Source organism: Anoplophora glabripennis, unplaced genomic scaffold (genome assembly GCF_000390285.2).
Source record: "Anoplophora glabripennis isolate ALB-LARVAE unplaced genomic scaffold, Agla_2.0 scaffold184, whole genome shotgun sequence".
NCBI classification, from domain to species: domain Eukaryota; kingdom Metazoa; phylum Arthropoda; class Insecta; order Coleoptera; family Cerambycidae; genus Anoplophora; species Anoplophora glabripennis.
In genome coordinates, this window is record NW_019416285.1 from 285,319 (window position 1) to 300,521 (window position 15,203).

Below are 15,203 nucleotides of genomic sequence, written 5' to 3' on the forward strand. Positions count from 1 at the left end.
TTTACGCGTAAAAATATTGCTGCAAGTTCATAATAGTACTTTGAAATCTAAATGTCACCAAAGTTACATAACCTCTAAATATTTAAACGATGCCAAAATAAAAATAAACAATTCAGAATATAAGGTCATAAAAATACATGATATAGTTTAAAATTTTACTTAAGGAGGTACTTTAAGCATTTTTTTAATTAATGACATTGTGGAAAACAATTGCTCTGCGGACTACAGCACTGTCCATCATTTCAGGTCACATACATACTTTAGTATTATTACAATGCTTCAAGCTTAATTTAAAAATTAACTGTCGTTTTATATTCTCATCAAAACCTTGATGTGCCGATATTTTAAAAATAAAAACCAATTAGACCTGATGCTTTTGGTGCGGCAGTTTGATAAGTATCGATATTTGCAATTTTATTTCGTAATATAAAGATGCTAATCTGTAATGACCGACAGGTAACGCATAATGAGTTTTGGTCGTGTCTTAAGATATATCAAACGTGTTACATCAAAAGGCAGTTGTACCACTTAAAACCGGGTTCAGCGGTATCAAGTAGAGCTACACTCCTGCGCCGATAAAACTGATCTCTAAAAAGCTACTGCTTAAAAATCAATTGTGAAATACTTTGTAGAGTAAATTTAATATATACCGTGTTTCATGAAAGCAAGAACGTTTTTTTAAGCATTAAAATATTACAATTTAGCCAAACGTACCTACCCCATTCCAAAAGATACAAAACCAGCCAAAAACAGAAATCAAGGGAATTTAGATCGGGAAAACGTAGTGGTTCACTCATATCACTTCCCCAATAGACAACAGAAAAAAAATATTGCAAAAAAAAACAATAACTTGACATATTGACAGATTTTGTTCATACCTTTCACAACTTACTTGATATAAATGATTAAAAATAATAATAGGTGTAATAATATGTATAATAATATGTGTAATTTGTTAATGCAAATATCTCGAAAACGGTTAATGATATCAGTTTCCACAGGGTATGACAATTTACAGCAACGGGGTCCAAATTATTATCTTTTGCCCTAGTCTTGAGTAAAATCAATTTTATAAGTAAAGAGGCTCTCTATAAGAGAGTTAAAAAACATTTAAAATTTACATCCCCAAAAACCCTCTGATACAAAATTTGAAATCGATATTCAACTGTAACGTTATTAGAAATGCGTAAAAAAATATTTACTTCAACTCTGTGTGCCTCACTTTTGGACTGAAGTAAATTTGGCTAAATCAAATGTAATACTTTAATGATTCTTGCTTTGTGACCCTTTATTTTTGACGCATTTACAATTTTCTGAACTTGATTTGATGGTACCTGAAGCACTATTTATTTAGCTGCTAACTCCCTACTAAGGGAGATTATCCGCCAATAAAACGGCACGAAAAACACCGATAGGTATTCTAAGGCCATAAAACTTTAACAGGATCAAATGTTTATCCAAAGTAATGGATTTAATCAATGAAACCTGCCCCTTTCAACTTCTCAAACAGAATTGTCAATCGATGTAAATTAATATTTAATTTCCAGATGCCTATCTTCATGTCATTGATAAAATTAGAACAGAAAGATCTATCAGTAACGTAACTTCAGTAGACACATAAGAATTGCCTGACCGAAATATTTGTGATTAGTTAATTACGTTCAGTTATTTGCATTGTTCGTGGAGTATTTGTTAGTTGTAGTGTAGTACGTAATGTATTATCTAGTAAACAAGCGACTGTCGCGTGGGAAATTTAGAATTTATTACTATCCAGAATAGCGAGATTCATGCTTATTATTCAATTATTCAAATGAATCAAGAACTTAACTACATCGTTACCAAAACTGTAGGAAAACGGATATACTCTAATATAGTCAATTAGCGTAGAAGCTATATGTGTTGATTAGTTTGTTTTTTTCCAAACGAATTTCCCAGACATTTTCCCAAAAAGTTGCGTTTTTAAATATCTTTTGAATTAATGAAGATACTGAGACGAAATTTTGTATGTAGAACACAAGAAAAAATAACTAAATTTTAATACAGGCATATCATTTTGAACTATTTTTAAATTTTTGTATGAGATAATTTATTTACCTATCTAATTTTAAATTTAAACTAGACACAATATTTGGGTAAATATTTTGACCGTGTTTAAACATGGTATCTCCACAATTGTTAAAAAAGGTCATGCGAAAAGTCAAGAGATCGTTCCTGTTTAAAAGAAAATTGGCATTTAAAAAAATAACAAAAAATGTTTACCGAGATCACGTATTCATACTAGACTATTTTTATGGTACCAAAATAATAACAGCTGTTTAAGAGATGTGTGTTGTTTGTGTTTTTAAGATGATGCTTAAGAGATAACAAGACGGCGTTATCTTGGCTTGGCAAAAACTATTTTTTCCAGCATAATTTTTGAGTGTCTACCACAGATCTACGTCACTAGTTACAGTAGACTTCATTTCACGTTGAATTTTATTCATGAACTGTCACAATATTTCTTAGAGTTATACATATTTTTTAAAAACCAAGCAACCAACCGTCAAGACAAAAATATTCTTAAATTTGAACGAAAATTAAGCTCTTTTTGACATGTTTGTTACATCCTGTATGAATATCTACTTCATTTATCTACTAATCAGATCAGAATATGTCTAAAAGCCTAATAACTACATAAAAAAATATTCTGTAATACTCCCATTATAAATTTATCGCCGCCATCCTGTCATCATATTATATATTTATATTTTTGTGAAGATAAAAACCAAACAGTTTATAAATGCGATATAAATACCCAATAAAACGATTAAGATAATATCTGAACAATTACAATCATCTTTAGAATATATAACGGTCCGTAAATACGCTATTATCTTTTTATCTGCACATTCTGGATAACGTATATGAACAAGATTTGATAAATGGTATAGCGAAGCCAAAATTTGAGTACCTAATCTTTTAGCAAAGCAAAAGTAACGTCCCATTTTAATCTAATGAAAGCATCTCTTTCAACCGTAGGGTTTCTGAAAGCCGGATCGTAGTAGGTTCGGCCTTTGTCCTCTACCAAATTTGAAAATCGTATTTGCCCAGCCTCATAGTTGAACATATCAAAGAAGTAATAATATTGAGGAAAAAATGAGGATGGAGTGTTTTGTGGTGAGCTCGCTGAAATATGATCAGTTTTATCCAGACCTAAGTTTTGGACAAGACGAAAGGTTTACGCCTTTTTCAGATGCATTTCACAAATTTATGATTTTTTTGTCAGAAATATTTTTGACAAATTCTGAAATATACATAATGTATTTTGATACAAATGGCTCAACTGAAATATAATTTACATTTTCAACAACTATAAGTGAACCGAAGAACGTTTTCTAAAATAAAATGAACTAATTATGAATAAAAGTGGGTCGATAATAGAATCCGGAGACACTCCAGATTTCTTCAAGAATGTTATAGATTTGAACAAATTGGTATCGGTTTTGTGATGATTTGTGATCATATAATTTTTAGGAAATTTTTCTATAAGGGGTAGGGTTTTTTATGAGGGGTAGGTCTTCCATAAGGGTTTTTTGGGTGGCTTAAAAGTTGCAATATATCATAGATCATTTGAAAACCAATAAAAAGTTTATAATTCAACATATGCATACCATTAAAACATCTCGAGCTTTCAATAATATTTTATTTTATTATTAGGGATGGTTTTTAAGGGTTGCAACTTTGTAATGAGTCGTAAGCTTTCTAATGAATAACAAAGGAAATGCAATACACTGTGAATACACCGAAAGAACATTTTAAACTGTTAACAACTTTTTATTTTCTATTATTTTTGGCCATGAAAGGTTAGTTTTTAAGGATTTGTAAGGGTTGAAAAGTAATTAAATTTCATAAATTATATTAAAAAACATGAAAGGAACTTTATCCAACATATTTGAACATGAATTGAATCTTTAAAATACGTAAATATGCGATTTTCGCATTTTTTTTTCGTACAAGGGTATTTTTCACCCCCAAATAGAAAAAAGCACACATCTAGAGAATATAACTTTTGCAGTGGGGATCAGATGAGCTCATATGCAAATTTTCAGGAAAATCCATGCTATCCGAAAAAATTGGGAGCTTTTACTTTATTTTCGCCTTCAGCGACTGGACTACTAGCGCTGGAGATCGATAGACTAACAAACGGATTCCATACCGGACTTTTTTTTACACTACTTTAAATACCAGACAACACCGGACCTTCTCCTTCCTCCGCCTTCCGACTTCTTTCACCTGCCAACCTTTCGCACACGCATTCTTGTCCCATTCATCCTTCCCTCGCCGGATCGGACTTGGTGAGTCACGGCGCATGCAGCGGGCAAAGCCTACTCCGAACCGCTGGCCGGCCAAAGCTACAGGTTGGAGTCGTGGAGGTTGGTCCGTGTCATTCCGCGCGTGATACTGCTTGCGTTCGAGCACACAGCATCGCACCCTCAGCTCCCAGGACAACGCGTCAGGACGACATCCTTGGCGTACGCCGGGTTCTCGTGACCCGCATTTGTTGTTGCAGAACGGGCGACGCGTCTACCCCGTCTGGATTGTTTGTGGTGGTTATCCGTTTGTTTGTATTGTTATAGTGGGTGTTTGTTTACCGGGGGGCGGTGGTAACATTCGTTTGCTGGTTCTGTGGCACCGTCAACGGGTTTGTGTCGCATATCGACAAAGAGAAGCGAGTTATGTTGATGTAAGTTCATTTTCTGATGTAGAACACCCCAGTTTCGCCGTAGCCTTTATAGTTTCACTGTTATTTAGAATTTTGTTTGTTAGAAAAACATAAGTTATGACTGTTTTAGTGAAAAGTGATTAATTAAACTAATATAAGAGTTTGTTCCATCTAGTTTCCTAGAAATTGTGACGACATGACTAAACAATCAACTTACAAATATTTATATTTGACAGATAATGATAAATGTGAACAACAAAATTACAGGTTGTTATTATGACTCATTTCATATACCAGGTGTCCAGAATGGAAGTAACCACACTTCAAGGGTAGTCTCCTTGGGTGAAAGTAAACATTAAAATCCATTTTGATCAAGACAAGATCAAGATTTTGATCATTTTAGAGATATACAAGTATACTTTTTTATAATCAAGTGGTTTTTCAGTAAACACCTGCATTTTTTCAAAATCTGTGCCAGCAAAACAATATGGCAAGTAACAAAGTAGGGTTTAAGGTAGCAACGTTTATAATTTAGGTAAAAAATGTTATAGGTATAGAGAGAAACATATTTAAAAGTGACCGGATTGCCTTGTAAAAAAATAGTTAAAATGTATTTTTTTAAATAAGCAAAACTGTACTTACGACACTATCTAAATTGGTTTATTTTCATCTAAATAAGCTACATAAACATGAAACATAACAATTTCATTTTTGAATATAGGGTATATTTCGAATGTTTTTTTGCATATTTACGAGAAAATTGTATCCAACTTCAATAGGAGTTTATAAAGAAATTTTTTTATTTTTTGGAAATAATTTTAATAGTTTCCTTAGCGATTAAATATCCAGTAAACAAAATATATTTACGTTATGTCCAAAATACGATTTTTATAACAACTATATGAAATAATTTTACTCTTTTCAAGTTCAAACATTTATTTTTGCTTTTTGCCCATAAAAATTAAAAAAAAATAGATTTGCCGCTTTGCGAGAATATAAATGTGCTGCTCAGCTATTTTATTGAAATATTCAGGTACTAAATATGAGGTAACATTTGGAAATATCCATTACCTGGTTGATCTCAGTCTGACTCCAATTTCGAAACTTTTTCTTAGACTAATCAAAATATTTATGTGATGACTTGTACAATTGTATATTAGTTGTGTTATATAATGTGTTCAATATGCCAAATGATGTGCTAATTGAATTTATATACATACTTTTTAGCTTATTTTTGCCGCAGCAACTGTATTTTGGTAGCTTACTCATTCTTTTTGTATACAAAATGCAGTTCGTCTCTTTGTGTTCTAACAATACGCCACTTACCTGTATAACCTTGAAATACTGACCTACGATAAATCCTACCCGTACACTATTGTGAATTGCAACACCTTCGGTTCTAGTTCTACGAACCTCTTTTGTTTCAGGTAATTACCTCCCGGAGATTGTAAAATTTGACTTTTATTTGAACACATTTTTGCAGTTGGCAGAAGTGTACAACGTGTACATATTTACAGGAATACAAACCATTAACATAAGTAGAACAAAACGAGACCTTAAAAAATTTGTAGCTGAATTTCAGTCATCTGTACAGGCAATCAAAAAAGAGTCTATTCTCAAAATGTTTACGGTACGTTCGCGATCAGCTCGCGAACAATTCGCGAGCAGTTACACGCCGACGTTTAGGAAAGAAGCCTTTGTGTAACTCTAAAGACGACATCACATTGTCTTTTAAACTGAATCGAAATGTTTAATTACAATTTTTATAAACAATGAAAGTTGTTGTGATTCCAGCTGTTGTATCAAGGTCGGCTACCGCTAACAATGACTGTAGCCAAATACTAATAAAAAAGCAATAGTTCTACTTGCAGACGGTAATGAGCAAATTCGAATTCTTGACAAATTGATTAGAGATAGCAGTAATTAATCAAGAGTCCATTAGTAGGCAATTAGCTGTTGGAAAATATTTACTTTGAAGAGCTTGGGCAATTAATAAATTATCAGTTTTTTGTTTGTAGAGCCCTTACGTCTATATTTAGCGTATCTCCAATTTGATATGGAGCAAAAATTGTTATCTCGACATCCGATTCGATCTAGTCTAGTTTTCCAATGATATAAAAAACGAATGCTTCCAAGCATGTCAAAATTTTGTGGTGTGAATATATACAGTGAAAAATAAGAATTTTTTGTCTTATGAACTATATGTCTATCTCCTCTACTTTTAGAGATACAAAGCGACAAAATAAAATTTTTTAAATAGAATTTTTACGAAAATTTCCAAACGGTGCGAAATATTTTTATAAAATTTATTATTCCGGGGTTTTTAAAGACGCCAAATACGCTGGTCTAATTATTTTTTGGATATTTCATAGTGGGAGCTAGTTATGCTACATTCCTATTACATTTTAGGTTATAATTTTTTTGAGGTTAGGTTTTTTCCCATTCGGGCTCCAATTTCAGATGTACAATTTTATTTTCTAAAAATAATGTACTATTGTTACAACTTCCTAATGTGGACGGTTTTCGAGAAAAAATGCTTTTAATTGAACTCTTACAATATTACGGTGAAGAAAATAAGTGACTTCTCAAAGTAGGCTTATGTCAAAACTAATTGAAGGATGTCTCATAAACAACGCATACATTCTCAGTAATATTTTAAACTCTAATTAACTTTATTAAGTTTTGTCTTGAAGCGCGATTTGAGCATTCCCTAAATATGTTGCGAAACAACTTTAATTGCGAAATTTCGTTCGACGGCCTTTCATCCTTGCCAGTTGCCAGCCTACTATGTAATTATAGGTGTATGGTCCGTGGTCCGATGAAACCAGCTGGCGGCTTTCGAATTAAATAACAGTTAGCCACTCGAGAATGCCTCCGGTATTCGATGTAAATAAATTTAATGCAGATTTAACACGTAAAACTCAAATTCCCGCGATTATACGAGAGGCCACGAACATGTTCGAGAGTCACTGTTTCGCTTGTAAAAACAGCGACAAGAGTCAGTTTCAAAATTCTGCACGTGGTAATCTCTAGTCGGACATATTTTTTAGCACCCTGTATGTTAGTTAGGTATTAACGTGAATGCCGAGGAAATTTATAAAAAAAAAAAATTAGAAAATCATTTTTCAAAACAAGTGAAAGTGTCCTTTCCATTTTTGAAGATTGCGCAATGTTTATTTGGTACGTTTATATTTGTTAAATTGTTCAACAGGTTAAAATAACTGTTAAGTTAGGCTTCCAACAGCGTGGGTTGCTTATTTTTACTTTCCAAGTCATTGCAATTGTATTCTACAATTTAATACTAATGTTTTTTCTTTAATAAAATAATATTTTGATGTCGTTTAAAATTAGACCACGCGTGTATTTGGAATCAAATCCTATATAAAGAGTGTCATACACTGTGAAGCACTAGGGAATATTGCTCTGCTTTTAAACCGGAATATCGAAGTATGGCCATTATACAGTGTAGGAAAGTTCCGATGGTCTATCAGAAGTTACGTGAGAGCGATAAAGTAAGCCATAGAAATCCATGTGATAGACAAGGATGGCTATAATGAAGGCGTCGAATAGTCAACGCCCATTTCGCCCTTCCACAAATAAGAAGTGGATCTTATTTGTACCCTGTATGTACAACTATTATTGGCGGCTAGCAGTTGAAAACACTTGACATTCTCCTTCAGATATTTACATTTCATAATCATTACCACAACAAATACGTTCACATATGTTACCTTGCCTGTTAATTTATTGAATCGTATATCTTGCAGAATACATTTATGGCTATTTTTAAAACTTATTAAACGCATTGGCTGTTCTCTTTATTAGCTAATGACTATGTTTAGCTGCTTATTAATTAAATGTTAATTGTGATATTGCATAAACCATTATAAGAACCCGTTAGTACATGTAGTTGCCATTAAAATTTGTTTAAAAATTATACACTCTGTATAGTATCAATATCTGAACTTCCAGTTTACTTACACATGAAAACGTACAATTTACATATTTCAATTTACAGTATTGAATAATGAAGACAATAAAAACCGTAATATTACTTTAGATATCTAATAAAAACCGTAATATTACTTTAGATATCTATAGAAATAGAACATATTATTTATCTTTCGTTCGAGCGTCATTCTTGATGATAAAGAATATCAGGTTTCCGGTACATATATATATTTAACTTACATATGCCAGAATAAAACGTGTTAACTTTTATTTATCTGTTCATTCGAACTTAATAAAAAAAAACAAATTTATCGAAATGTTCTGAGTAACATGATTGTCTCAATATGTCAACTAATTTCTGAAATTCGATACTAATACTTGCGGTTTTTTATTCTATTATAAACAAATTCAAAAATAATTCTAAAAAAATCTTATCATATGTAGTCAAGCAATGTTCACTGATATCAGAAATCTAGGTACCTATGCAAAAGATATCTAAACTCCAAAACTAGACTGATATTGCTGATTGTTCACATGCTCTATAGTAAAGCAGAAAATCTGGAAAATCTCATAAACGAAAAGAAGGAGTAATCGTCAATTTAAGAGAATTATCGCAAAATAATGTTACAAATAGATAATTTCGGACAATATCTTAATCACATCACACTCGAATAATATACAACGCGATATTTGAACTCACACTTCTGTTCACCTCAAACATATCAACCTAGATGTCAAAACAGGTCAATAAAAAAGTCAAATCCATCACCTAAATTGAAACATTTATTTTCAAAATCGTAAAAAGTGAAAAACACTTCCTGCAAATAAAACGAAAATTAACCTTAACTTTTTTCCAAGAACGCCAGGTTTTGACTTAACAGCTTTATTAGTAATAATACTGACGTCATTTTTTAACAAATAACCGTGAACATTTTTTTTTAAGCATCGGTTCTTAGAACCTTGCGCTGTATTGATCGACAACTAATATACTTGGTTATTTACTATATGAAAAAGATAGGTGAACAATATCAAGGGAATCAACAAAAGGCTTAGCTTAAGGTCAATAGAGGTGAGGTAGCTGTAAAAATGATAAAGTTGGAATTTCCTATGCCCGAGAGACAGGATTTTGGTGCAAGTCGTTCTATTTCACGGTTCTTGGATATTTTGACAGGAGTTCCATCAGTAATAAATTTATTATGTTACTGTCATTATTGATTAAGAAAATTTTTAACTCCTATGTTGCTCCTTTTCAATCTACAGGTCGTCAAAGTCAAAACGAAATAATATAAAAACCATGGAAAATTTTGTCGTGTTGTTTAGAGTAAAAAAATACAAACTCATTCTTGTGCCACCGTTACAGAGCGCTAATTGCACTTTACTGCTGCTGTAAACAGAATGTCCCGAAAGTTGGAGAGGATATTTCAAATTGAAGTGCAAAAACGCGATTGACAGAAAAACTTTCTGCAAATAGAAAATTATAAAAAATTTTAAATACCTGCACTTATTTTTTTAGAATCGCCGACTCCACCCTGCTACTGCTACTGCTACAAATACCTGCACTTATTTTTTTAGAATCGCCGACTCCACCGATGGCTCTGCCTCTTGTTATAAGTATAGTTGCATGTCTTCATCAGCCTTTTCCATGCGTTATTTATCACCAGATCCTAAAAAAAAATAAAACTGTCAAAATCAATACATTAACCCAAAAAAAAACCGTGGTCGATGTAACAAGGCATTGCAGAATCTCTACATTTAAGCCTGAATGCACATCCTCTTCCTTATTGTTACTTTCCCAGCAAAATTAAAATTAATTGATAATTTATACACTACTAAACCATAGACTTAATCTTCCTCATTATACATCAATAAATTGTACATAATTATATTTATTCTATCGTGGTATTTTCATATTGGATTAACACGTTTTTTTGCAAACGTTGACAAACACGTCACTACATTAATTAGTAATAAGGATGTGTTTAAAGGTCAAAATGTAAAAAATCTTTATTATTTCAGCAGATCATCTTGTAGGAAGCGGCGTTCGCATAATTTCCTAGGTTATCGGTACTTTTCTACGTCACGCTTACAATGGTAGTTAATTTTGCAAATAGAAAGTTCCTATAGAGAGCTTTCGGGTAAAAAGTTTATTCACATATTAAGATATTGGTGATGTAACACTTGCGTAATTGATTTTTAACAAATGAGGAAGTTCTTAGAAGAGGCTGTTCATCGTTAATAATAACTTTGAACAGGCCTTTTTGTATACAGAAGAAATACGCTGTCAGTCAGTAATGGAGCGCCTCTTAATACAGAAGCAGGGCCGCGCGAAGGGGATTAAAAGGGGGGCAGGGAAGTATAAAAAGTTTAATAAAATATATCCTGAGTTTGTCTTTGTGGTCGGTAAAAATTTTCCTCGGTGTTTAGTGAGATAAAAATTTAAATAGCACCCCACATCCGTTGTGGTAATATACTGATAACGGCTACTTTAGAAGTCAATTTATTAAAGAAATAAGTATCCTGTCTGTTGATACAAAAGATCTTATTTGTCTATTTCATTTTAATATTAGCTTCACTTATTTGCGATTTTATTTTCACAGCTAAAAAATTGCTGCACGGAAAGGCGTGTATTATAAAAAACAATAATAAAACAAACGTGATTAAACGACTTCAAAAATAGACCCGACAAGTGGGCAAACAGTAACAGTATTTCAGTGATATAATATTTGCTACATGACTGTTACGTTGTAATGTAAACTGGTTCTATTCCTGTGCACCAAGCACTAAGCTTTTAGAAAGCAAGCATTACATGTTACCTCGGAGTAAAAAATAACATATTATTTATAGTATGTATCAATCCGTTCGATATACTTTGAATTGAATTGAATTAGCAACATATTTACGACGCTAACATAAAAGTAACCACATATGTGTATGTAGTTCGGAGAAAAGCTACTGCCTTCAAATATTGACAACAATGAAACTGTATTCTCGTATTCCATGTATTTCTCGTAAAGCTAACAGAAACTTTACCAATTTCTCATGTCTATTGCTTATTCGAACACGTCTCTGTATTAAGTTTAATGGAAATTTTAAATGAAGCTAGCGTGTGTCCTGAATAAAACACGACCCTGGTACTGACATTTCTGGTGAAATTCACAGCTACTGTTTTTCTGTACAGTATACGCGAATACTTGGACGGCTTCCATTCTTATTTTATGAGGACATTATTGTGTATGATAATTGAAGCACATTTATTATACACTTATTGTGCTGTTCGTTGAAAATCAATTTTTTTATGTGACATTTACGGCCTAATCAAGAAACAATATTTACTTTTGGGGAACTCGTAATTTATTGGATAGGTAACTGATAATAATTTGCCGAAAAATTATGTGAATATACAGGGTGATTCAGTCATAACGTCATTAATTCATAGGGAAGATGATAAGACATACAAAGAGGATAAAGATAAAATAATATTGCCAACAACTAAATAGTTGTTGGCAATATTATTTTATTATTCTTAGAAATTAATGTTTTTTTATGAATAGCGCAATTTATTTTTATGAATGCAAATAAATTACTTAATATAAAAATGATCTACCTATTTATAGTGCAATGTGTAATAAAATATTAGGTAATCTTATTTTTAATGTTTCAATTTAATTATTGTTTCACATTATAACCAAAATGATAAGTAAAAGCTATTTGACTTATGAAAAATGAATGAAATACACCCTATCTATAACTTTAAAATAACTCTATTAAATTTATATGCTGAATGAATAGTCGTTAATTGTTTTTGTTGGTTTTCTAACTTTTATTACCAACGCCTACTTGTTGCACACTACTTCCTGATAAATAAATACCTGCCCCAACAAGTACCTGTTCTTGACATACAATTCAATAATAAATATTATACGGTGTGGGCTCAAAACCTTGTATAACTCTCTAAGCTACTTCGTAACTCTTACTGTGATGGATAGAATACATATTTTTCATATTTTGAAAATCAGAAAACAGGATATCGTCTTGCTATATAATGTGTCCTTTACTTGACATCTAAGGATTATTTTACTGTTGCCAGCAACACTATAATATTTCCTGATGACGTACATGGAAGTTAATAAAAAATTTGTATTCTCTTAGAATAGCTTAGTGCTGTCTCGAGTTTTTCTCGAACCTGATCCAGGGATATACAGATTCCATTATCCTGAATAAACAAAGACTATTCCCATAAATCTCTCCAATAAAATCCAATCCAGAAAACTGAGTGTAAAACCAAGAGTAAATGCTTACAAAGGCGTTGATATAATTGATACAGTTTTACCTTCCACATACATTACACAGGATGTAACTCTAAGTGGAAGTCAGTTTTTTAAGGACAATACCATATGTTCAAGTTTCACAGAATCTGATTGGTCAAATAAATCTTTAAACGGTATTTAAACTTGTCTGCGCTGCCACTGCCACTTTTAAATCAACTATTAAACTGCCTGAGCCGCAGAGAGCAAAACTGCAAAGGAAAAAATATGTAAAAATATCTGTGTGACTCTGTGACTTATTATTTCACAATTTTACCATTTTTTAAATTATTCTTTCTAAATTGATATATTTAAAATATTTTTTAAAATCATTTGAAGTGTAAAAAAGTACTTGTTACCATTTTTTAAAGCACTGTGTTTAGTTTGTGAATCTCAGTGCCAACGACCTTTGATATTGACCTAGTTTAAAGCTCAAAGGTAGCCTCTATATAAATATAAAAAAATATTTCTTTCAGATACATTAAAAGTGATTATTTGTTTTGTACTGTAAGTTGAGTATCCCGCTAACATTACGTAAATATGGAATATATTTGCTTATGTCATATCAGTGCATATTTAGAAAGCACACATTCGCCTCCTAATCGCTTAAAAACACTCTCGAAGGCCTCGGACGTATCGCAAAAGTATGACATATTTTGTGTTTATGAAATCCTCGATGTTATTCAAATTAGAGAACGAAACGTGATCGATAAACTGGCGGTATCGAGCAGTGCCAGTAGTCCCGTGAGTCATGGAAGAACACCCACTTATTTATTCGTCATTTCGTTAGAAATGGTTAAGTTATACTCCTTTGAATCATTCTTTACCGTTGACCGACACGGTTTGTGTTGCCCGTAACGTTAAATTGCGCCTAAGTAAATTAATATGCCTGAACTGTTACGGAGGTCATAAAATTATGGAGTTGTTGTACATGTTTTCATAAGCTTGAAGAGGCTTTTTACATTGTTGCAGATAATAAGAGTAAGAAGCCTTTGACGCAAGAATAGGTACTTTGTTCTGTAACAGCGAAAAGGTTGAAGGTAGGTGGTGCTTTGTGGGGCAATATTTTTTGCTGAAGCAAGGCTGAGCAACGTTTTTATAGTTATCGCGTTTTCCTTTGAAGTTAAATATGTAGGTATGCGGGTTGAAAATTTAATTATGTGTCAGTATAAAAATATAATATATAAAGGTTACACTTTTGGCGTAGAATAGAGGAAAAGTGTGGGCTAAGGCAGCTCTCACACGATACGACATTTTGTCGTAAGGCGATTGTTCTGAAGTGAATTAACTGACCTAGGGATACGCAATAGCAATACTATGCGCATTTCTTAAGTCTTCGTCACTGCTATAGTGGACTATATTAAAGAACCAAGTTGTACATTTCACGACTAACTTGAGTTTAGGCAAGCACATTATAACATACGATTCTATTAACACATCTCTCTACATTTGATAAATGCTGTGGAATTTTTGTAACAATAAATCATAAAATAATTACAAATGTGATAAAGTATAACTTAGACGTGACTTCATTTGGACTTTACCTCATTTTTTATCTGGAAGATATGTTAAAATGTAGGTTAAAATTCTAATACAAAGATAACTTTTATCGAAGGACACATAAAAAGAGGACTCGATTTAATATTTATCCCATTATCACTTATTTGCACAATAGCCTTGTGGTTGTTGAACTTACCGAGAAGTGTCCACAGGTTCATTTACCAAACCGTATCGTCTATTTTGGGTTAGTGGTGTGGTTTTAAAGATAACATTCCTTTATAGTTGTAAATAAAGAAAATGGAACTATTCAACATACAATTTTGTCTTTTTGTAATAGAAATGATAAATTTTGTACTGAGATATATTATACATATAGGATAGGGTCTCCTGGGAAATAGAAAAAGATCATACAATTTTGTACAATTTGATAAATTAAGAGATTTTAAAAATGGGTTGGAGAAACATTTGAGGATGTAACAAAGAAAATGTTTTTTAACACATGATATTGTGGGAAACGACTACTCTGCGGACGAATGCCCCGACCAGCAACGAATTATCTTTAAAAACAATATACATATTTTATAAATTTATATAATCCACAAATTTATAATCCACAACTAAGTAAACTTCTGACAGGTTGGAAATAAACGTAGTAAAAACACCTGTAGAATATTTAAACCGTTTTAAGTGTGGAAAAAGAGAGACATGAAATTATATCAGTTCTGCCGAAAATTAAGTAATCGTGG

The 15,203-nt window shown here is 32.1% G+C and overlaps 1 protein-coding gene across 1 annotated transcript in view; it reads left to right on the top strand.

The window, feature by feature from the left end:
• Positions 1-4,392: 4,392 nt before the first annotated feature.
• Positions 4,393-15,203, top strand: part of LOC108910107 (supervillin) — a 78,738-nt gene continuing 67,927 nt past the window's right edge. Inside the window, exon 1 of the mRNA XM_023457424.1 lies at positions 4,393-4,723. The gene's annotated coding sequence lies outside the window, so the exon portion shown is untranslated. The remainder of the gene's footprint in view (positions 4,724-15,203) is intronic.